General features: G+C 43.9%; 1 pseudogene; it reads right to left on the reverse strand.

The window, feature by feature from the left end:
- Positions 1–270: 270 nt before the first annotated feature.
- Positions 271–4,871, reverse strand: LOC105944611 (annotated as a pseudogene).
- Positions 4,872–25,890: the final 21,019 nt, after the last annotated feature.

The following is a 25,890-nucleotide window of genomic DNA, read 5'->3' on the forward strand; positions in this document are numbered from 1 at the left end:
CAATAAAAGTCAAAGTTATAAATAAACCATATGGAAACCTACTACTTTTTTTGAGTTAAAGGTGCTTTATTTTTAGACAACCTACGTGACATGCTTTTTTTTTTTTCCTTAAAAAACAAATAAACAAAAACCCAAAAAACAAAGACAATGTCAGTCAAAATAAAAGGTCAAGATGACGTCAGTCCCGTTCTTCTAGTTCTGGTGGTGTATGGCTGGCAAGCAGCAGCCAGCTGTGACGACACATGATAGAACCAAATAACTGCCGATGTGTTAACATTTTTCCATTTCTAAGCTATCCTTAAAGAAAATCATGAAAGGCGTTATACCACCATCACTGTAGTCCAGGAGAACAACCACGCCATCTGTGTTCATAGTTTCACCAATAAAAAGCTAGTAGTTACTGAAATGAGCAAGGATGTGCTTGACTTGCTCCATAGCTCCTGTTGTAGAAGGCTTTACTCTTTCTGGATTCTGTTCTTCAGGTTTGTCTCTGAGTGACTTTGTGTCATCTTTTTTTAATTTTTATTATTTATTTATTTTTTTATTTGAGAGCGACAGACAGAGAGAGAAAGAGGCAGATAGATAGATAGAGAATGGGCACACCAGGACCTCTACCAATGCAAAGGAACTCCAGACGTGTGTGCCCCTTGTGCATCTGGCTAACGTAGGTCCTGGGGAACAGGGCTCCTTAGGCCTGACAGGCAAGCACTTAACAGCTAAGCCATCTCTCCAGCCCACATCTTAGATGTACTTCCTTGTGATAGGTCTATTTAAGTGATTAATCTCATCTTGATTTAATTTAGGTAGGTCCAATAAATCAATGAAATCATTCATTTCTTTCAGATTTTCATACTTTGTGGAGTATATGCTTTTATAGTATGTCCCTATGATTTTTTGAATTTCTCTGGACTCTGTTGTGATGTTACCTTTTTCATCTCTGATTTTATTAATTTGTGTCTCTTCTCTCTTTTGGTCAGATTTGCTAAGGGTTTATCAATCTTGTTTATCCTTTCAAAGAACCAACTCTTTGTTTCATTAATTCTTTGGATTGATTTTTTTTGTTTCTATTTCATTAATTTCTGCCCTAATCTTTATTATTTCTTCCCAACTACTGATATTTTGTTTGCCTTGTTCTTCTTTTTCCAAGGCTTTAAAGTGAAGCATTAGGTCGTTTACTTGCAACCTTTCTAATTTCTTAATATAGGCACTTAAGGCTATAAATTTACCTCTTACGAGTGCCTTCATTTTGTCCCAAAGGTTTTGGTATGTTGTGTTCTCCTTATAATTTGTCTATGAATTTCTTGATTTCCTTCTTGATTTCTTCATTGACCCATTCATCATTTAGTAGTATATTGTTTATTTTCCATGATTTTGTGTATGCTCTATAGCCTTTCTTGCTACTGATTTGTAGTTTAATTCCATTGTGGTCAGATAGAATGCAAGGAATTATTTCAGTTTTCCTGAATTTGTTAAGATTTGCTTTGTGTCCTAATATATGGTCTGTTTTAGAGAATGTTCCATGTGCTGATGAAAAGAATATATATTCTGCAGCATTTGGATGAAATGTCCTGTATATGCCTGTTAGGTCCATTCCTCCTATGACCTCATTTAGTCCAGATGCTCTCTGTTTATTTTTGCCTGGGATGACCTGTCAATTGATGAGAGTGAGGAGTTAAAGTCACCTACCACCATTGTGTTTGGTGTCATATGTGACCTTAGTTCTAATAGTGTTTGTTTGATGAATTTGGGAGCCCCCATGTTAGGTACATATATGTTTAGGATTATAATGTCCTCCTGTTGGAGTGTGCCCTTAATCAAATAAAGTGACCTTCCTTATCTTTCTTGACTAATGTTGGACTGAAGTCTACCTTGTCAGATATTAGGATAGCAACCCCTGCTTGTTTTCTAGGTCCATTTGCTTGAAACATTGTTTTCCAACCTTTCACCCTAAGATAATGTCTATCCTTTGTAGAAGGGTGAGTTTCTTGGAGACAACAAATTGTAGGATCCTGCTTTTTAACCCAGTCTGCAAAACTATGTCTTTTGGTTGGGGCATTGAGGCCGTGGATATTAAGAGATATTATTGAAAGGTGTGTATTTATGTTTGCCATTGTTTTGTGGTTCTGGTTCTACCTTTGCTGTCTTGTGTTAACTAGTATTTGATTATTGCTTGTTTTTTCCAGGTTCCTTATATGTCTGATTTTCCTTTTCTTCAGCATGGAGGATTCTATCAACTATTTTCTGTAGAGCTGGTTTTGTCTTAAATACTCCTTTAGCCTGCTTTTGTCATGGAATGTCCTTATTTCTCCATCTATTTGAATGGATAGCTTTGCAGGATAAAGTAACCTTGGTTGACAGTTGTTATCTTTCAGAACATGGAATACATCACTCCAAGCCCTTCTGGCTTTTAAAGTTTGTGTTGAATAATCTGCTGTAGTCCTGATGGGCTTGCCTTTGTAGGTAACTTGATTTTTCTCTCTAACTGCTTTCAATATTTTTTCTTTGGTTTGTGTGTTTGGTAGTTTGATTATAATATGGTGAGGAGTGGTTCTTTCCAGGTTTTGTCTGGCTGGGGTTCTAAAGGCTTCCTATATCTGCTTTGGCACCTCTTTCCCAATTTGGGTGAAGTTTTCTTCTTTGATTTTGTTGAAGATGCCGACTATGCCTTTGGAGTGGAATTCTTCTCTTTCAACTATGCCCTGAATTCTTATATTTGATCTTTTCATAGTGTCCCGAATATCTTGAAATTCCCACTCATACTTTTCTATAAGTTTGTCTTTCTCTTTGTTGGACTGTATTAGATCTTCCACCTGGTCTTCTAGCTTAGATATTCTGTCTTCTCCTTCATCCATTCTACTGGTGAGATTTTCTGCAGAGTTTTTTATTTCATTAACTGTGTTCTTCATTGGTAGTAATTCTGACTGGTTTTTCTTTATTATTTCTATTTCCTTATTTATGTCTTGTATTGCCTTCTTTATTTCATGAAATTGGTGTCCTGCGTCTTCTTTGATTTCCTCTTTGATTCCTTTGATTTGTTCTTTGACTTCTTTGAACATATTTACAATCATTCTTTTGTAATCTTTCTCAGGCATTTTCTCTAACTTGTTCTCACTGGAGGTCATTTCTGATGCATTAATACTTTTAGGTGGATTTATATTGTCTTGCTTTTTAGTGTTTCTTGTGTTATAATGTATATATTTTTGCATCTTAGATTAAGTTAATGCTTGGATTTTCTAGTTAGCTGGGTATTCTTAGCTGTATCAATTGATTTGATGTTATATATCTTCAGGGTAGGAGCTTAAGGTGTTAGGTGTGGCTCTTAAGACTCTCAGAGTATCTACAAAGGTGTTCCTAAGATGGTTGAGTTTCCCTGCTATGGGAGTATTCAAGTAGGGTGAGTGGAATAAAATATAGGTAGATTCTAAAATTTAACTAAACACTGTACACATTCAATCAAAAACAGCACTGAGTATTTATGCAAGAGTAGTTATTATAATAACCAGATCCTCTGTCAACAAAGCCCCTAAGGTTTCTGGTCTGTTGAGGGCTCCAAGTCAGCTTGTGACCAAGTGAGACCCTCTGGTGCAATCCCAATTACCTCTTTGGATGATTTTGGTCTCAGTCAAGTTGCTGGCTGGGTCGTTTAGCTGCTGTTCTGATTTCTGGAACTGGGCACTGGCTTTTCCTGCAGGGCACACTGAACCTGGCAACTGTGGGCCTGCAGATTGGTACCCCTGCTGCTAGAACTGCTACTGCTGCTGCTGAAGCTGCCGTTGCTGGATCTGTCACCACTGCTGCTAAAGCTGCCGCTGCTGGGTCTGTCACTGCTGCTGCTGAAGCTGCTGCTGCTGGATCCACTGCTACTGCTGCCGCTCCTGCTGCTGCTGTAGCTGCCACTGCTGGATCCGCCGCTGCTGCCTCTGAAGCTGCTGCTGCTGGATCTGCCGCTGCTACCTCTGAAGCTGCTGCTGCTGGATCTGCCGCTGCTGCCTGCTTGAAGCTGCTGCTGTTGGATCTGCCACTGCTGCCGCTGAAGCTGTTGTTATTGGATCTGCCGCTGCTGGGGCCACTGATGCTGGTGCCAGAGCCGCTGATGTTGCTGCCAGACTTTGCTCCTGCTTGGGTCCCACTGTCGGCTCAAGTTGGTGTGGCTGGGTTCCAGGACCGCTGCTCTGTTCGCTGAAGCTGGGAACAGGCAGTGGGGGAGGAGAGGGAGCCGATGCTGCTCTGGTTCTCTCGCTGTTCCATGAGTTCTTCTACCTTGTGATCTGCTCCTCCGTTGTTCACTGCCGCTCTCCCTTCACATTCCTAGAGTTTGCAGAGAGCTCTGGTGTGAGTGGAAGCTCCTCTCACCTGGCTTTTCCTGCGGCTCGAGCCGAGCCTGATGGCTTTCTGGTGCGCTGCAGCCACCGCGGTTGGCGGACCTGCTGGGGCTGCTTTTGCCGGCCTGTGCGGGCTCTGGATGCTCTGGATCTCTTCTATTTCTCCACTGTCATTTCAATTTCCTATACATACACCTCACTTTTTAGTAAAAATGTGTGTTTTGCTGAGTTTTTTTTGGTCTTTTTTCCCCCCAGGCTGCTTTGGCGTGGTACCTACGCTGTCATCTTAACCAGAAGTCCTCTTAGATGTACTTCCTGTAGGCCTCTTTTGTAAAACTGTCTCCTGTAGGTGATGGTTCATGGCGCCATCAGCCCTGGTGCCTACTGTGCTGTCAGTCCTTCGCCCACAGGGCCTGCAGCGGTGGCCTTTCCACCGCTGAGCGAGTCCTGTGGACTGACCACCTTGTCCTCCACGCAGCACCTGCATCCACCCTCTCCAGTCTTGCGGATGTCGGGAGCAGCTCCTCGTGGCTGATGAGGTCTGGACATGATTGTGATGCTTGGAGTGGTGCCGGCGGTGGGGGGGGGGGAGGAATGGAAAAGTGGAAACCTACTTCTTTGTTAGATAACTAAACCTAAAACTTAAGCCATTGGTTGTCATAGGAAAATTCCAGTGCCAGGGTTGGGAAACCTCCCAAGGACATGTTGGTCAGGAAGGCCCATGAGGCTTCCCAATAATACAGGTTATTGGCAATGCTCTTGGTTCCCACCAGAACTAGATTGTGACCCCATTGCTTACCACACCACATGAGTCAGCTAGTAGGCACTGAGAAATCAAGCTGGTAGAGCTAAATGCCTCTTGGCTAGCTGACATGGTACTGGGAAGTGCATGTGGGTGCAGAGGGAGAAAACCGAACAACTACCTTAACCAGTAGAGAACCCTGTGAAGTAAGTAACTGGCCAGTCAGGCAAGATGAGCCCACTGCTTCAATGGTGGTATGCCTACTATATGGGCAAGCAACTGGTCTCTGAATGGATTTGAGGCCTGCTCCGTGGGAGGGAATTTAACCTGGTCCTGAAAATCCAGTCTGAATGCCTTGGAGGGTCATGGTGCTAGCGAGGAAGCTACTGCTGCTGTTTGACTGCATGGGCATGCTGTAGCTGCCCATCAAAGTGCACTCAGAGCCCACCTGGTTATGCTCCTGTAGCAGGACGACTCGCACTTTGGACCAGAGGAGCTTCTTTACACACATGGAGATGATGACTGAGGGGACTCAGACTCTTCAAGGTGTTGAGAAGTAGTGACAGTTATAAAGGTTCAGGGGACCACTATGGCACAGTGGCAGAGTGGAAGAGCCAGCTGATGGAAGCAGTACTTTGTAGCACTGTGCTCTGGATAGGCTCTGGCCATTGCATTCATGATCTCACAGTGGCTGTCATTTTCTGCTCAATACTGAGCCTATCAACATGTCATCATGGATGAAGGAAGGCAAAAATAAAATGAAAATCAAAATAGTAGAGGGACTGGTTGGAGATGGGTGGGGGCTTCAGTGGGAGGGGCATAGCATGGGGTAGTGGGGTCAAGGGAGAGAGGTGGGAGGAGACTGTGATCAAAATATAATATATAGTCAATATAATCACTTTCTAGGGCTGGAGAGATGGCTTAGCGGTTAAGGCGTTTGCCTGCAAAACCAAAGAACCTCGGTTTAATTCCCTGGGACACATGTAAGCCAGGTCCGCTGGGGGCGCATGCGTCTGGAGTTCATTTGCAGTGGCTGAAGGCTCTGGTGCCCCCATTCTCTCTCTCCCTCTCTCTGCCTCTTTCTCTCTCTCAAATAAATAAATAATAAAGTTTTAAAAGTAAAAAAAAAAATTAAAAAATCACTTTCCAAATTCCTCCTACAGGTCCGGGTATGACTAGCTGCTGCGGCTCTGATTTTAAGCTTCATTAACTAGTCACAATGCAATAGCATGTGCTGTCCTGAGGAGGAGAGGCCCATCTTCACTAAACTATGAAGATGTACTCGGAGTAAATAATTTCATGCATTTTTGCAGTTTGGGACCGTGCTGGTGAAATATTTTAAGAAACAGATCTCTTTCAGATATGCTTTTCATGATGAGAAAGTTTTACTGAAAATTGTGAGATCATGAAGCTGTCCCTGTAAGTTAGCATACCTAGAGCAGCCTGTGTACAACAGCAATGGAATCACACATTTGCATGAACTTGGGAATTAATCTTGTTCCTCTACTTGGCACAACCTCAAACAGGTAATATACATTCTGAGTGTCATAGATTGTCCCCCACAGAGTTGACGGTGGAATGGTCCTGTGTCAACATTCTTTGGGGTCCCTTTTGGGGAGCCCTGTGGCAGAGATTGGCTGGGCACAATATATAGTGTGTGAATTAGCATTCTGTCCCTGTGACAAACAGCTGAGATGTTTTGCATATGTTAAGAAAGGTTTATTCTGGCTCACTGTTCTGCAGATTCTAGCTCTTGGCTTGTTGGCCCTGCTGCTGTTGGGCCTAAGGTGAGGCTGTGGTGGGAGAATGTGGGAGCAAAGCCATTCACTCCATAGCTGGGAAACAAGAGAGGAAGAGGAAGGAGCCTGAGTACTAAATCCCTGTGCCCTAAACGCCTCCTACTACTAGGCCCCACCTCTTTAGGGTTCCACCACCTTCCAGCAGTGCCATCCTGAGGACCAGGCCTTTGGATTCAGCCTGTGGTGTGGGCGGCTGCAGTTCTCCCAGGGGCCTCTGGGAGACAGAACACCATGGAGATTAAAAGTCTCTTTCCCAGCGTCTGGGGCAAATGCTCTGCACTTCCGCCTGCTGTCTTTCAGTGCGTCCTGGGAATCCCTTCCTGATTCTTGGGTTCACAGACTGTTGCCCTGCTGCCCCAGAGATGAATTTGCAAGAAATGCTCATGAGCCACTGACACAGTGCTCAACAAAGGTTATGCCAAGAGCGGATGCTGCGCTGCCATGAAGAGAACACAATGACTTCCCTTTGATCTTGTTTTTCATGGCACTGATAACCATCTCAACTTCAGTTACAAAATGCAAATATTTCAGCTGGAATTCACTCCTCTTTGAATTTCATTGAGCTAAAGTGGGATTGATACCTGGCTTGTAACTGCCACTGTTGAAACACTGTCTGAGGTGACACACATCTGCAGTATCCAATCCCAGCACTAGCAGAGTCAGGAGTATGCATGCTAGTTTGAGGCCAGCCTGGTCTACATAGCAAGTACCAGGCCAGGAAGGGCTAAAGAGTGAGATCCTATTTCAACCCCTTCCCAGGGAAAAAGAAACACTGTAGCTTTTCTTTCTCTATGTAGGCAGCATCGTGTGCTTAAGATGATATAGTCAAGAATTGCTTCAAAGTGGGCTTTAGAGGGAGTCTGTATTAGGAACTGGCTGACATACAGTATACATAGTGCATTAGTCACTTGCCAGCCTATTACAAATAACTAGTAATATAGCAAGAGAAAAGTTTGATCCTACATGGTGGTTCATGCCTGTAATCTTAGTACTCAGGTGGTAGAGGCAAGATGAAAGCCAGCTTGGGCTCATAGGGAGACTCTGTCTCAAAAACATTAAAAAAAGAAAGAAGGGAGGCTTATTGTGGCCCACATTTTGGAGATTCAGTCCATAGTTAGTTGGTCCTGTTGTCTTTTACATTGTTAAGTTTGAGACTTATTATCAGTCATTTACATACACGAGAAAACCATGTTGCAGTCAGGTCCACATTGCTGGTAGAAATTACCTTACTAAGAGCAACTTGTGGAAGAAAAGGGTTTATTTTGGCTTACAGGTTTAAGGGGAAAGCTTCATGATGGCAGGGAAAACGAGGGCATGAGCAGAGGGTGGACATCACCCCTGACCCACATAAGGTGGACAGTAGCAACAGGAGGTTGTGCCAAACACTGGCAAGGGGACACAGGCTATAACATCCATAAGCCCTCCCCCTACAATACACCACCTCCAGGAGGCATTAATTCCCAAATTTCCAGCAGCTGGGAACCTAGCATTCAGAACAGTTAAGTTTATGGGGGACACCTGAATCCAACCTCCACACATGATAACATCATTATCAAATTTCTGTGTGCCAGGCACTGTGCTAGGCATGCTAGGTACTGGGAAATACTTGGAGACCTCACATATGCGAGAATGAGAATGAGATTTCATTCCTACCCCTGTGTTACACAGCAACCATTACAGCTGCCATTTCTCTGTGCCCTGTGCCAGATACTGTGCCTGGCTTTGCAGACTCATTCCACACAATAACTGTTCTACAGAGAGTGTCTGCACCAGAGATTTTTTTTTCCCTGAAAGGAATTGATTATGACTGTTGGTGACTAAATGAAAATGTAATGTAATACAGTGCCTAACATAATGCAACACTGTAGGAAAAACAGCTTTTATTGAATAACACCGGTTTCTTATTTGCTTTGTCTTCTCGCAGCCCAGTTTAGAACAAATGAAAAATGTTTATTAAATAAATAATGACGATGAGTTGGACAATTACTGACTTAGCAAATAGCTATGAAGTCTTTTTGTTGTTTATTTTTCCAGGTAGGGTCTAGCTCTTGCCCAGGCTGACCTGGAATTCATGATGTAGTCTCAGGGTGCCCTCAAACCCATAGCAATCCTCCCACTTCTGCCTCCCCTGTGCTGGGATTAAAGGTGTGTGGCACCACGGCTGGCTGAAAATTTTATGCTCATAGTCTGAGAGTTTTTCTTTTTGTCCCTTGGGGAACTGATGATGCATGCAAAATAGAGTGGGGAATGGAGTCATTTGGGGATCAGCTCACCAGCCACATGCACCTCCTTTATCTAGATAAAACAGGCATGAGCAGTTTAGGGTCATGGAGAACCTGGGAAGTGGGGTCACTTCCCCAGTGCATGACAAACACACTCTTACATGTGCATTTACATTTTGTGGGAAAGGTGATTGTTGTCAATTCTGAGTAGGCAAAGCTTTATGTCAAGGAAGCTAAAGCTTTTCCTGAGAAATGTGTATATGTTATGTTTCCATAAAGGTACTTAACATAAGCTTCCAAGCATCTTCATGGGACATAATGCTGCAGCTGCCAAGCCAAGGGAGCCAAGCCTCCTGCTTGGGGGACTGGACACATGAACGGGAACAAACAGGTTTGTGGCAAGGAACTGAGGAGTCTTATTTCCCAAATCATTTATTCACTTGTTCACCATGCTCTGCCAAATGCTTTGGGGCTGAAATCTTCTTGTCTGGTGCTGGGCCATGTCTGCCCAAAGGTAAATTTTTCTGTAAAGTTTCTGCCAGAATTACACAACCGTTTGTGAGTCAGTGAAGACATAGTTTTCATTTGAATTAGTGACTTCAGTTCACCAGGAATTCAAAGCTCAGCCTAGTATCCAAGAGTCTCTATCATTCTGTCTCTCTCTGTCTCTTTCTGTCTCTCTCTCGCACACACTTTCAGATACAACTACACAATAGCACCTGATACATACTCATGTAACTTGCATTCACTTTCATACATTCAACAAACATACACACACTAACACATATACGATGCATTGAACATTCACAGACTCACACACACATACACACATCCAATCTATATTCATATAACTTGCTCAAGCACAAACACACACACATATGACACATATATGTACATCCCAACCCAATTTACACACTCACTCTCACATAGTCTTATAACCTAACACATATAACATATACATAGACAGATCTAAACACACTGACACACAAAAGCACACATACTGTCAGTCTGGCTATGCAACCCGTAGAGAAGGGTCATTCTTTCCATGGGGGAACAGACAATGGCTGCGTGGCTCTGAGGCAGGATGGAGGTACCTGGAGGGGCAGGTCCTCCATAGCCTGTGGTAATGTTTCAGCACAGAGACACTGTTTTCCTGGGACTTGACAGGTAGGAGTGTGGAGTCTGAGTGGGAGAGGGTGCTCTAAAGACTTGGTGGCCATGTGGAAGCTGGGCTCTGGCCACATCCCACAATGCTATAATTACTGGGAAAGGGGGGTTCAGAGTGAGATGTCACCCCGTCTCATGACCAAGGACCTGCCTCTTCACACTGTGGGAAGCCATGACCCTTCCAAGAGAAGCAAAGGGAAGGAGGAAGGCATGTGGTGTGGCTGGAGCAAAGCTCAGAGCAGGCAACAGTTGTCTGCATGCCTCCCACTCCACTCCAAGAGGGCTGCCGCTCGGCAGGGCAACCCTAGGAACCACAGGCGACTCCAGCTTCCTGGGAGAACACAGAGCTCCCTGCACAGCTAAGAGACTCCTACTCATCCAGGGTTCTGCTTCTGGGTAGCCACTGCCAGATGAGCAGGCCCTTTATTGTTTTCTTGTCCATTTTTACGACCTGCAGCTCTCTTTAGAAGGTCTGTGCACCATCATCAGACACTAACATTCCTGCTTTGGGAAAAGCTGGCCTCAAAATTTTTATATTTAAATCTTTTATTGCCCTGTGTGCTTTTATTTTGTAATATAAAAAACAGAAGATCTTAAGCCATAGGAGACACAAGGCCAAATAATTTAGGAAGAGTAATTAAACGAAACAATGAAATTATCAAGGTGATTTGTTTCAGGGATAGCAAGCAAAAAGGGAGGGGTCTCTGGGGGATCAGAATCTGACCCGACTTTCCAGGAAGTTCATTTCTGAGCTCTGCTCTGGATAGGAACAGAGCACACAGTGGCCTAAACTTAGGCTGGCCAGGAAAGGGAGTTGTCCAAAAGTTGTTTCTTTGTATCTGACTGTGTGTGCGTGAAAGCTCACAGGAGAAGTCCTGATGTGGGCAGAGTCAGCACATTGCGGCGCCTACCTCCCCACAATGACACCTTCTTAGAAGGAGAGTGGCCCAGAGACATTATTCACACAGGCATTCTGTGGAATGATCACACCAGAAACTCACTCCTGGGTGAGGCAGTGGGTTTCCCACAGTTGCTAGAGTTCTTTGCACTGAAGAGAGACACTTTGTATCTTCTCTTTTGACAGCAGAACTAGAACCACAGTCAGCACGTGTGGCCTTCTGGTGTGTGGGTGGCTCACCAGGTGTGGATGTGCTTTGGGTTGGGTTTTTGGATGAGACCCATGTGGAGCAATGCTCATCTTCAATCTTACTGGACAGCAGCCAGCCCTCCTGAACTGTTGATTTTCTCACCTCCATCTTTGTTTAGGAATTATACAGAAAGGTGATTGCCTGATTTCCAGAGATGGAAAGCACTCAGAGGCATCTGGAAGAAACTGGGATATTGTCTCCATAAACACACTCACAGGGCAGAGCCCGTGGGCTATCCTAGCAGAAACCCTGAGTTTTCAGTTAGGGCAGAGAGGGACTATCAGCCCTGAACTGCTGGGTCAGTTCTCCCACTGTACCGGCTTCACCAGGCAAGCAAGTGACTCATTAATTTACACAATTTATTTATTTATTTGGTTGTTTGAGGCAGGGTCTCCCTCTAGCCCAGGATGACCTGGAATTAGTCTCAGGGTGGCCTCAAACTCTTGGTGATCCTCCTATCTCTGCCTCCCCAGTGCTAGAATTAAAGGTATGCACCACCATGCCCAACTGTTTTGCACAATTTAAAAGAGATGATTAGGGGCTGAAGAGAGAGATTAGTGGTTAAGGTGCTTGCTTGCAAAGCAAAGGATCCATGTTCTATTCCCCACTACCCATATAAAGCCAGATGTACAAGGTGGTCCATGCATTTGCAGTTCATTTGCAATGGCTAGAGGCCTTGGCATGCCCATTCTTTCTCTATCTGCCTCTGTATTTATTTGTTTATTTTGAGGTAGGGTCTCACTGTAGCCCAGGCTGACCTGGAATTCACTATGTAGTCTTAGGCTGGCCTTAAACTCACAGTGATCCTCTGACCTGGCCTCCCAAGTTTTAGGCTTAAAAGCATGCACTATCATGCCCAGCCAAGGGACTTCCTTTTAAATTATCTTTTTCTTACGTGAACAAGAAAAACATGATTTAAATAGAAGAAAAGACAAAATGAAGTCGATATTGAGATATCTTCCTCCACACTTCTTACAAATCTAATGAATATGCATAAACCTTAAAAAATTCTTAATTTTCAGGGGCTGGGGCAATGGCTCAGTGGATAGAACACTTGCAATGCAAGCACTAGCCTGGTGTTCAGAACCAAGCCCCCAGGTAGATGTTGTCTGGATAAGGTGGCCCCGCCTGTGATCCCAGTGCCTGGGAGGTGGAGACAGGAAACCCTTGGTGATCTTTGTGTTCAAGTGAGAGGCGCTGCCTCAGCGAATGAATGAAATGGAGTTCAATCAAGAAATACCCGTTACATCAGTCTCTGGCCTCCTCTGGCACTTGTCTGTGCAGGCGTCCACATATGCGTGTACCCACACACATGCAAATACATGCATCTGTAACCCCCCAAACTCTTACTTTTCTCCTGTTCCTAATCAAAATCACATTACTTTTTCTCACATAAAAATGAATCCCGTCACCCTCCCCCAGTACATAGGAAGTTTCTTTTCAGAGCTGCCTGAGGCACCATTGGGTGGAAGGTGCCAAAGCTCATTTACCCAACCCTCTTAGTTGGGTTCTTGCATTACTGCCAATCTGTTCCTGTAACGAACAGTGACTCAGTGCGACTGTGTTTGATGCATGTCATCATATACATGTGGAGTATTGGTGAATCTCCAGCAGCCAGATGGCTTGGTCAAAGGGTAAGTGCACTGGTAACTTTATGATGATTGGTTTTATTATTTTTCCACTTTATCAGAAATGCCTGAGACTGCCTAGTTCCCCATAGCCTTGCCAGCCTAATGGAGTTGGCAAAATTTGTTTTCATTGCCAGTGTGGCACATGGGAATCACAGTTATTGTGCTATGATATAGATTTCTTTGACCGAGATCAGGGTTTTGCCCATCCGTGTTCTTGTTTCTGTGAGCTGTCACTTCTTTTTCTCATTGGACTTCCTTCTTGATTTGGAGTTCTTCATGAATTAGGAGGGTTCATCTCTACATGTGAGTTATTAGTTTTTCTTAGTTTGTCATTTGTCTTTTGACTTTGTTGATGATCTATTTTCCCACTTTCTACAATAAATAGGTAAACCATTCATGGGTTGTTACATGATGAGTTGTATATCCACCTGAGTTCAGTGTCAGCTCAGTGACTCAGATCTCCTGGCCTATGTGTGTGCATGTGTGAGTGAGGGAGCATTTGGTCACAAGGTCCAGACAGAATGATTTAATTTCTTTAATCCTTAGAATTTCATCATGCACTTTCTAAAAGTAAGGACTTTTCTTACATAATCATATCATTATTACACCTAGGAAAATTCACAGTAATTTTCCAATATCATCTACTATCTATAAATGTATGGTATTTTTGCCATATAGATATTGAAAATTTTTGGTATGTTTACATTAATCATTCTCTCAATATCTTTACTTAATTATTTATAAGCAGAGAGAAATGAGGGTAGAGAGAATGGGTGTGCTTCTAGCCACTGCAAATGAACTCCAGACAAATGCACCACTTTGTGCATCTGGCTTTACATGTGTACTGAGGAGTTGAACACAGACCCTTAGGCTCTATAGGCAAGTGCCTTACCCGCTGAGCCATCTCTCTAGCACCAATACCTTTTTTTTTAAATTTAGTTTTGATACAAGGTCTGATTGTGTAGTCCAAGATGGCTTCCTGCTTTAGCCTCCCTGGGATGATGGGAGTGTTACCACCAGGCTTAGCCCCACCCATTTTTAAAAATGACTACTGAGCTGGGCGTGGTGGCACATGCCTTTAATCCAGGCTCTCAGGAGGCAGAGGTAGGAGGATTGCTGTGAGTTCGAGGCCACCATGAGACTACATAGTGAATTCCAGGTCAACCTGGGCTAGAGCAAGACTCTACCTCAAAAAACCAAAAAGAAAAAAAAGATTACTGAAATATTTTATTTATTTGTGTGTGTGCACACCTGCATACATGAGTGTGTGAACATGTGAGTCCAGGTGTCCACATACCATGACATTTGTGTGGAGGTCAAAGGACAACTTTTAGATCAGTCCTCACTGTTTACCTCAACTTAAAGCAGGCTTTCTTGCTCAGTTTTCTCCCTGTAGTGTTCTTTGCTGCTTAAGCTTCAAGCTTCTAGAAAGTTCTCATGTCTCTGCCTCCCATTTTGTTGTGCATCAGCGTGCTTGAATTACAGAAGTCTGCTATAGCTTCCAGCTTTATTTTTTTATTTTTATTTTTATTTTTATTTTTGAGGCAGGGTCTCACTTTAGCTCACGCTGACCTGGAATTCACTATGTAGTCTCAGGGTGGCCTGGAACTCATGGTGACCTCATACCTCTGCCTCCCAAAGTGCTGAGATTAGAGGCGTTAGTCACCATGCCCGACTAGCTTCCAGCTTTTTATGTGAGGCCTTGGGATGGCACTTGGGTACTCCAGCTTGAGCAGCAAGTGTGTTATTCACTGAGCCATCTCCCCAGCCCAATTACTGAATTTTTGTACCTGTGTTCACAAGTTCTACTGTAGGTAACTGAGGTATATTTCCTTGAAATTTAGGGTTGATTTTATTTTCTTACACTAATCTATGATATTGTTGGGGTTTATTCTTATGTATTCTGTGAAGAGTAGATCCAGTTTATCTTTTTTTTTTTAAAATATTTATTTATTTATTTATTTATTTGAGAGCGACAGACACAGAGAGAAAGACAGATAGAGGGAGAGAGAGAATGGGCGCGCCAGGGCTTCCAGCCTCTGCAAATGAACTCCAGACGCGTGCGCCCCCTTGTGCATCTGGCTAACGTGGGACCTGGGGAAGCGAACCTCGAACCGGGGTCCTTAGGCTTCATAGGCAAGCGCTTAACCGCTAAGCCATCTCTCCAGCCCTCAAGTTTATCTTTTATCTAATTACTTTCAGGTTATACCAGACTTAGTTATTTAAAAGTCCATCTTAAAGCCAGGATGGTGTTACATACATTTTATTACACGTGGAAGATCCCTTGAATCCAGGAATGTATGGCCAAGCCTGGAAAACATAGCAAGAACTATCTCAAAAATAAGATGAAATGTTAATTATCTTGATTTTGTCATCGCCTGTTGTATACATGTATCAGATTATCACGGTACCTTCAAATATGTACAACTATTATGTCAGTTAATAGAAAGAGTCTGAGAAGCCTGTCATTGCCACAGATCACAGTGAGCACTGAACCGTGCTCATCTTACACACTCCCCCGTCCTCCCCGCCTGGCTGCTTTCTGCTACTTGCATTGGGTCTAATTTTCCTTCAGCTTTAGTTGTTGACTGTTTGGAATATGAATGAAGCTTCTTAGGGGTGATCCTTCATTTTTCTTTCTTTTCACTATTTTATTGATTTCTTTTCCTTTAAAAATATAATTCCAGAAAATACCCCTTTTAAACATTGAGGGGAGCTTAAAGAAATGACTTCCTGACAAGACTGCTACAGGGTTGGGTCTTCTCCACCCCTCCCCATTTCTTTTTGAGGCAGGGTTTCACTGTCACTCAGGCTGACCTGGTCCTTACTCTGTAGCCCAGGCAGGTCTTACACTCAAAGCAATACTACCCCAGCCCCCCAAGTTCTAGGATTAAAGGTGTGTGCCACCACTCTCACCTTGTCCTTCCCTTCAAAAAGTCTCACGAAGAGCTGGGAGTCACAGCTCAGTGGTAAAGCATTTGCCTAGCATGAGTGAGGCCCTGAACTGTGTCCTTAGCCCTGGGTAAGTGTCCTATTCCCATATGTTTCAGAAACACTTTGAAACTTTGTTCTGAAGGGATATGTATACATTCTTAAGATTTTCCTAGATGCTTTTAAAGAAATGGCTCTTATACATGGCATTTCCTTTTCTGTTATGTTATCTTTTTTATTTTTCCTGTTGTGCTGGAGATACACCAAACCTGGGGCCTCAAGCATGCTAGGTAGGAAAGTTCTCTACCACTGGGCCATACCTGCAAGCCCTCTACTATCTTTAAAAGATCCTTTTAAATGAGTGTTGTTTGTGTGGTAAATCAAAACAAAAACTCATGTTGGAGAGAACATCTCTAAAGAATAATGACATTGGGCTGGAGGGATGGCTCAGTGGGTAAGGCGTTTTCCTGCAATGCCAAAGGACCCAGGTTTGACTCCTCAGGACCCACATAAGCCAGATGCACAAGGGGGGTGCAAGCATTTGGAATTTGTTTGTAGTGGCTGGAGGCCCTTGCATGCCCATTCTCTCTCTCTCTCTAACCTGCCTATTTCTATCTCTCTCTCTCTCAAATAAATAAATAAAACATTAAAACAAGAATAGTGACATTTATTGGGAACAGCAGGGCACTCAATAGGAATACATGTAGCATGTAAACTATGGGTATTCAAGGAGGCTGCGGCAAGAAGAAGGTTGCTTTTGTTAAGGTCTGTGTGTATAGTAAGCATGTCACAGCGCAGCGTGTGCAGCATAGGAGCGTGCGTGTGTTGATGTGGTTGCCGTGGGCTCTGTGCAGCTGCAGAGCATCAAGGATCCCCTCCATCACACACGCTCCTGTGTTTATCACACACCCACCTGTGTTTCGTTGTGATGGAGTTTCTTCCTGATTCTGGAGCTTGCTGTCCACAAACCCTGGTGCTCTCCAGCAACTACTGCTCCCCAGTTACTACTCCTCACAGGACTGGGTTTACAGATGTGCATGGCCATGTTCAGCTGTTTCCATTGGTCCTAGAGATCTGAACTTAAGTAGTCTCAGGCTTGGGCGAGAAGTGCACTTAACCAATCATCTGTCTCTCCAGGCCAAAGGGAAACTTCCTTCCTTCCTTCCTTCCTTCCTTCCTTCCTTCCTTCCTTCCTTCCTTCCTTCCTTCCTTCCTTCCTTCCTTCCTTCCTTCCTTTTTTTCAAGGTAGGGTTTTGCTCTAGACCAGGCTGACCTGGAATTCACTATGTAGACTCAGTCTGGCCTTGAAATCACAGCAATCCTCCTACCTCTGCTGCTCCAGTGCTGGGATTAATGTGTGCCACCATGCCCAGACCAAGGGGAACTTTTTAAGAATAAACTTGAAGAAGACATCAGGTACTTCAAACAATGATCCCTGGTCACATCACATAATGAGGCTATGGTGGCCTGTGTGCAGCCTGCTGTTTTGGCAGTCTTTTGTAATAGTTACTTATCAGGCCACCACACCCAAGAACCTTCCCCATAACCTACTTGCTTTGTTTAGGATCTTGTTGCTATTGTTAGCATTGACACAAGTGACTATACTTTGAACTGACAATTTTTACATTGCTTTCACAGTATACACGTGGGTATATAGATTTCTATTTTTTCATTCTTTTTTTTGAGGTAGGATTTCATTCTAGTCCAGGCTGACCTGGAACTTACTATGTAGTCTCAGGGTGGCCTTGAACTCATAGTGATCTACCTACCTCTGCCTCCCAAGTGCTGGGATTAAAGACATACGCCACCACGCCCAGCTCGGCTTTCTATTTTAACTTCATTCTTACTGCTGAGATGCTGCATGTATGTACCTATGTCATTGCACTGGAGATGTGGTTGAAAGGGCACAGGGCTAGAATTCAGCCTGCTGTTTCCTAGTTGTGCCCATGGACCTGTGACCATCAGAATGGAGCATGCTTTCAAAACATCTGCCTATGTGGGACACTTTGAGCAAAGGCATAGTGCAGGCTAATGTTGACATTGTTTCTATCTTCCCACAGCCTCACCTCCCTTTTAATTTTTATACATCCAACTTCCTTCTGATATGTAATTGCTTTGGATGGCATCTCTACTACAGTGCTGAGCAGTAGTGAGATGGTACAGATCCTTGTTTTAATACTGTTTATTTACAGTGGAGCATCTGTCAAAATTGCTTTTTGAGGCTAAATAATAGATTTTTAGGGATAAATGCAATTTTTCTATATGGATATTTTAATCTACTTATCCACTAATGGACCCCAAGTTCCATTTAAAGCATTGATGCAAATGTCCCCACTGAAATGCCTATTTGTGTTTACTGTGGTTGCTAAGTAATTGACAGTATCTGTCAAGGAGCAAGCATCTAATAGATGTCTGCTCAGTACATGGTGCCCGCCAGATTTCCAGCTGTAGTTAAAATTATAAAATGGAAGTTTATAAAATCACATTTTCCCATTTATATGTTGCTTTTTGGTATGCAAGACATAAAATATTTTCATTTCATTAGGAATACCATAGCCCTTTAAAGTAAGTAGGAATTTCTGCCCACATTTAGTACCTACATATTTATAGGTAAGACAATGGAGGCTTAGGAAGATTAGATTGAGGGTCTGCTAAGTGGAAGAGACTGGAATCTAACCCAGGGATTTGTATCTAGATTCAGTGGTATTTCTCCCTCTCTACTTTCTTTTACTCGATGCTGTAGTTTGATTCTATAAATGTTCTCCAATGATCCATATGTTAAAGGCTGGTTCCCTAGCTTGATCCCACTCGGAGGTGGGGTGGTAAGCCTTTAAGAGGTGGGGCTCAGTGGGAGCTGTTAGGTCATTGGGGCAGGCCCCTGTGGGAGCCAGGCCTCTTCCTCTTCTCTTTGTTGGCTCAGCATGTGGTGAGTTGTTTTCCTTCTTCCATGATGAGATGAGTCACTGTGTGTACATAGCAACAGGGTCAGCATTCACAGACTGGAGCCTCAGAAACTGTTAGTCAAACTAAACCATTTTTCTTCATAAGCTGGCTGTTTCATGTTTGTTACAGTGACAGAACGATGAGCAACACACTATAAGCCATAGAAAACACACGAGAAGGGCCTCACTGCATGAGCCAGCATGGCGATGCGCTCCAGGTCAAGACGTGGAGCACGCTGTATTCACTGCTTTCGTCATCACCAAGAGGAAGTGCCTGGCAGAACAACTTGACTTGGGCTTATTTTGGCTCATGGCTTCAGAGGCACTCAGCCCACTGTGGCTGGAGGACATGGCCACTGGGACTTGAGGCAACTAGTCACACAGCTCCCACACTTGGAGGGATAGAGATGAATGTTGAGGCTCATACTTTCTCCTCCTGTCATTTTTTATTCAGTGTGGGATTCCAGCCCAAAGCATGGTATCAACCACATTCAGGGCTAAATCTATCTGGAAATAGCTTCACAAACATGCCCAGTAGTGTCACCTGCAGAGACATTTCTTATGGGGGCTGGAGAAATGGTTCAGTGGTTGAAGGTGCTTGCAGAGCCTGCTGGCCTGGATTCAAATTCTCAGGACCACATACAGCAGGACACAGAAAGTATAGCACAAGTGTCTGGAGTTCATTTGCAGTGGCAAGTAACCTTGGTGCACACTCCCCCCAAACATACACATGTACACACGTACACATGTGAAAATAAATAAACAAAAATTTTAAAAAAGAAGTGTTGTGCTGGAGAGATGGCTTAGCGGTTAAGGCGCTTGCCTACAAAGCCTAAGGACCTCAGTTTGATTCCCCAGGACTCACTTAAGCTAGATGCACAAGGTTGCACATGCATCTGGAGTTGTTTGCAGTGGCTGGAAGCCCTGGCATGCTCATTCTCTCTCTCTTTTACTTGCTCAAATAAATAAATAAAGATAAAATATTAAAAAAGAAGAAGGATCAAGCCAGGCATGGTGGCACATGCCTTTAATCCCAGCACTTGGGAGGTGGAGGTAGGAGGATTGCCTTGAGTTCCAGGCCACCCTGAGACTACATAGTGAATTCCAGGTCAGCCTGAGCTAGAGTGAGACCCTACCTCAAAAAATAAAAAACAAACAAACAAAAAAAAATAAGTGTCCCCTAGATGATTCTAGACCCAGTCAAGCTGAAAATTAAGATTAACCATCATAAGTCCACCCTTTGTCAACCTGATACCTAAACATCATTTTAACCCATTAAATTACACCCCTAGCCACACCAAAGAACTCATGCCCATCTCATGATGCAAAATACATTTAGATCATTTATAAGAGTCTTAATGTCTGAATAGCTCTAACATTGTTTGAAAGTTCAAAGTCCAAATTATCTCCTGGCACTCAAGGTGATTTCTTAACAATGAACATTTACATTTTTTTTTAAAATTACATACCTTTATTATACATGGTTGAGAACAAATTTTCCCAGTTCAAAAGGGAAGAATTAGAAGCTAGCAAGAAAAATTGGCTGTAAGTAAGACCAAAACCCAGCCAGTCAAACAGCAAACGCTGCAGGTCCATATCTGGCAACGGGCTTGTAACACCACCTGGCTGTCAGTGGGCAGTGAGCATCCAGCCCCGCCGTTCTCCACCTGTGCGGCCTCTTTTTTGGACTGGCTTCACTTGTTGCCTGCAGCTTTCGCCGGTGAATGTCCCATGGTCTTGGCATCTCCAATACCCTTGGCTCTTCATTGCAACTTAGGTTTTATCCCATGCATGGCCTCTCAGGGTTTCTTTATAAGGAGCCTGACTTTGCTACACAATGCCTGGTCTTAGCAGATTTCTGGAACCTTGGTACAAGCCACCAGTAACACTGTAGCTATTGCCTTTTTCAAGCACCTTCAACTGCTGAGCCATTTCTTCCGCTCAAGTGGTTGATTTTGATCATTGGCATTCTCAATTCAGGCTTTCTTCTTGAAAATGAATTTTCACTTTCACAGACTGAAGCCTTTGCTAGATGGGAGCTTGCTCTTAGGTTACTGTTCTCATTGTCTCATTGCAGAGCACAAGACTTGTGTTTAAAGACACACATCTTTTAGCAACCAGCTTCTTTCTTTGCTTGCGCTTGCCTTGACTGCATATGTAAGCTCATTTGTGCCCCTTTACTTGCCAAATAACACATGTGATCATGTTGTTCTGCTCTCTCTGTAGAGCTAAGAGGAGTAAGCAGTAACCATGCCACAGCCTGGATATGATGCTGCTTGAAATTTATTTCATCTAATCATTGCTTTTAAATTTATTTCATCTAATCATTGCTTTTAAATTCAGCCACCCTCAGATTTTCAGGATGTGGACAGACTGCAGTCAGATTCTTTGCCAGAATCTAGTGCGAATGGTCTCTGGTCCAGTTCCTAGTAAACTTACTCCTTCTTTCCCTCTGAAACCTCATGAAGTGTGCTTTCAATGCAAGCAATTCTATCTGTCTTTGGATCTTCTGAACTCCCACAGAACAGCCCATTAAACTCTTCTTAGAGCATTATGGGACTTCTCTAGCCCACAGCTCAAAACTCTTCCACATGCCTCATACAACCCAGCTCCAAAACCCTATGAACAAATGGTCAGGTGTCCTTCATTAATGACTCCACTTGTTGCCAACAAATTATCTTTATTAGTTACTTTTCTTGTTGCTGTGAGAACATAGTTAACCAAAGCAATTTTAAGGGGAAAATGATTAATTTTGGCTTGTGGTTTAAGAAGTCCCTCATGGCATGGAATTGGGAACACAAGGCAACTAGTCACACTGTGCCCACAGATGGGGATGCAGGGAGAGGTGAGTCGCGTACATGCTTGTTTCCTTTTCCCTTTGTCATTAGTCAAGACCCAGCCCGTAGCACAGTGCTGCCCTCATTCAGAGTAGGTCTTCCCTCCTCAGCCAAATCTCTCTTGACTCACCCTCACAGACATACCCAGAGGTGTCTCCCTGGGGACCCTAAATCCATCAAGTTGACAATAAAAGTTAACCACTGTGACCCTGTCCTGTGTACACCGTCCAGCAGTGTTTGGACAAACATGACATGAACACACAACACGAAAACATGATTTAATGGAGGGCCAGGGGGATGCACTCTAGTATTCCCCAAACTGACTATAATCACAGCTTTTATTCAGTTTCACGTGGTCAAAGCTATGGAAAGTTTGAGCATAAAACAGATCATGAGTTCTCATCAGATCAGATCAGATCAGGAATTGTTTGTTTATGTTTATGAGGAAATCTTTGGAGAAGCTGTGGTTTTCTGTCTTCAAGAAGCTCCACCCAGGGCACATAGTCTTCCATGTCCACAGGCTTAGCCTGTGCGAAGATTAGCCTGTCAATTAGCTTGCCCTCCAACACTTCTATTTTTGTGAGGGTGCCATGGACCATTCCCAGTTGTACCTTTACTTCCTTTTCTACAGCTCTTTGCCCTTCTTATTTTTGTGGTTTAAGGCATCATTGTAACCTTTAATCACATAGGGGTTTTTGTGTCCCTTTGAATTTTAGTTTTTATTTTTTACTGAAAATTTCCATAATTATAGACAATATTCCAGGGAAATTCTCTCCCTCCCCCCACTTTCCCCTTTGAAACTCCACTGTCCATCATACCTCTTCCCCCTCTTCATCAGTCTCTGTTTTATTTTGATGTCATGATCTTTTCTTCCTCTTATGATGGTCTTGTGTAGGTAGTGTCAGGCACCGTGAGGTCATGGATATCCAGGCCATTTTGTGTCTGGGGGGAGAACGTTGTAAGGAGTCCTACCCTTCCTTTGGCTCTTACATTCTTTCTGCCACCTCTTCCGCAATGAACCCTGAGACTTGGAAGGTGTGATAGAGATATTGCAGTGCTAAGCACTCCTCTGTCACTTCTTCTCAGCACCATGGTGCCTCCTGAGTCATCCCAAGGTCACCGCCATCTGAAAAGAGAAGCTTCTCTAACCAAAAGTAAGAGTAGCATTAATATATGGGTATGAACACTAAGAAAAGTGCTTACTGGGCAGCTTGGTGAGCATAGTATATACATTCAGCCAGACAGCAGCAGTTGTTACACCCCTAGGGCTCATGGCTACCCCTGTTGTAGGTTTTCAGCATCAGGGATGTCTTCCCTCTCATGGAGCAGGCCTCCAGTAAGGGCATGTTTGAGATAATCATAAATGTTTTTAGTTATGACAACACAATACATTTGGCAACTTCCACAGAAACAGCCTTCCTTGCCTCAGCCATCAGAGAGCATCCACGAAGTCCTTTCTCTTTGGTCCAGTTCTAGAAGCTGGGGGAGGCAGACAGGCTCACTGTGATGAGAAAGAAAGGCCGCATGCCGATTGCCTGAGCACGCCTGTCTTGGTAACACAGCTCAGGCCACCACTCATCTCAAGGATCCTTGGAATAAGGTAGGTCGTGAAAGGCCCAGCTGCTGGAAAGACTTGAGGCAAAGCCACGTGTGGGAGTAAGGGTGCGTTCCAAGTTGGAAGCAGTGACCATCACCCTTCAACCACAGTACAGGACACCTCATCCTTTTGCCTCAGAGAGGTTCATAGGAATGTGGGCCACTGGCAGATTTATTCTCTACTCAGTCTTAGTTCAGGGATGGAGAGATGGCTTAGTGGTTAAGGTGCTTGCCTGCGAAGCCTAAGGACCCATGTTTGACTTTCCCAATCCCATGTTAGGTACCCACACAAAGGTGAGGCAAGTGCAAGGTCACACATGTCCATTAGGTGGCACAAGCATCCGGCAATCAGTTGCAGTGGCTGAGGCCCTGATGTGCCAATTCACTCTCTCTAAAAAATAAAAATGTCTCAGTTCAACAAACTGAAGCTAGAACCTCATGTGTCCCCTGCCTGCCTCTGAGGGTGCCTAGGAGGGACAGAGTAGTTAAAGCTAGTCACATTGTGTCCACATGATGTCAAACATGTCACATACAGGATAATATTGGGCAATAGCTCAGAACAATCCTCCTCCCTTTGCTACTTACTGTGTCTTTGACATGTCTGAATTTTATATACATGGAGGGATATTGTCTGGGGTCTTGCTTTTCCTCAACAAGCTTATGAGGCTGAGCTTTTTTATTGTAGCTTTCTTATTGATAGCTGAGAGCTATCACCTTCATTACTGATACTTACTTGTCCCTGCTAGATGTTTGTTTGATTGTTTACATTTGAGGATGTCATGAATAGTCTTCTGTGAACATCTTATATATGAATCCTAGTGCACATGTGTACCTGTTTGTGTTAAGTATGCCCCAGTAAGGACGTATTGGGTCATAGGTGTATGTACATTGTCAGACATTCCCAGTGGTTCAGACTCTTAGACCACAGTTGAGCTCCTAACGGTCCATGTCCTTCCCACATGGGGGTTCTAGTCATCTGCCCTGTCCTGCACTTCTTGCCATAGAGCTATTATCAATTTGTGTTTCCTATGCACTCTCTCCCTCTCTGGATAGCTCCTTAGTCAGTTTTGGGCCCCAAGTGCCCTTTTGCTTTTATCTGAACAAAACTCCACCATCAGTCAAGCAGTGGGGGTGCTCGTCACCGTCCAGGTAGGCAGTCAGATGGGAAGGGTGAGATGCTCTGGGAGGATGGAGAAGATGACATGGAGCACTGAGGTGGGTGGAAGGCAGTTGTCTTCAAGCATCTCCTGCCTTAGGCTGAGCTCACTTGTGGCTGGCTGTCCTCCCCACCCCACTCAGTGCCTCATTGTGAGCCAGCCTGGTTGAGGGTGGATAAGGAGGCTCTCTGTCCATGAGCACTTGTCTGGGGTCTTTGGGACTTGATGGCTGTCCAAGTCTCACTTCCCTGGGTGTCTCAGAGACCTCCAGGGAAAGGGTCTCCATTCTGAGTCCTTAGAAAACTTCACCCTTGTCCACGAGGTGCACACCCTGCCTGAAATCCTCCTGTGATATTTACTCAGGGGCTCCTTTAATACAATGCATGGACACTATTTCTGCAGAGCCTATGAGACAGAGGCTTAGGCAATAGAAGGACAAGCACCAGGGAATGGGGTAGCAGGAAGAACAGAGGCTGCTGCATCCTAGTTCAGGCACATTGCATGCCCCAGGAAAGCAGTGTGCTGGCACCTTGCTGGATCCCTACCTGTGCCTACTTGGGTATTGGGTACACAAAGTTCCACCCTGAACCTCCACATCATGAATGACATGGCATGCTGGACCTCTATCCCTGACCAAAGTGGACACAGGTTTAGAAGATTCAATTGAACCATGACTGTTAAGGGTGTGAGGTCGTTTTGGTGGCCCCCAGTTTACCAGTGAGTGTGTGGAGCGGGGCGAGCCTGTGGGGCTGCTCGTGACATGCAGCTCCTGGTTTCCACTGTGTCGCTGGGCTCCTCCCCCTCCAGCTGTGCTGCCAGTGGGTTTTTCCTCATACTGGATTTATCCTTGTTTTCAGCCCTTGTGGTCGCTGTCTCTTGGTGTCTGTATGAGATTGGTCCCAGAAACCCCTTAGATAACAAAATTCCCAGATCTTAAGTTCCTTATATAATGTGGTATATCATTTGCATATAACCCACATACTTCTGCCAGTATACTTTATCTCTAAATAACTTATACCTAACATAATGTAACTGCCATGAAAATAGTTATTCTACTATATTCCTTCATTTCAATCTGTGATTAACATATTCGATGCCTGGTAGAATCTGCAGATGAGGTAACTGAATTTAGAAGGCTTGGAAGTATTATCAAACATAAAAGATTCACAAAACTTTCCCCTAGCTGAACCAAGACATTCATTCCTGAATATTTCAAGTGTTAACCTCATTATTGTACCCAGAAATCACTTTTTCTCTGAGATTGTCTTCAAAGTTAGAAAATGGCAAGTAAATCTCTTATACCTCTCTGAATCTTGAAATTTGATTTTATTTTTTTCAAACTTACTGGGTGTGGGCATGGATGACTAATTCGGCAGCAAGCACTGTCCTCCTTAGC

Source organism: Jaculus jaculus, chromosome 17 (assembly GCF_020740685.1).
Source record: "Jaculus jaculus isolate mJacJac1 chromosome 17, mJacJac1.mat.Y.cur, whole genome shotgun sequence".
NCBI lineage: Eukaryota > Metazoa > Chordata > Mammalia > Rodentia > Dipodidae > Jaculus > Jaculus jaculus.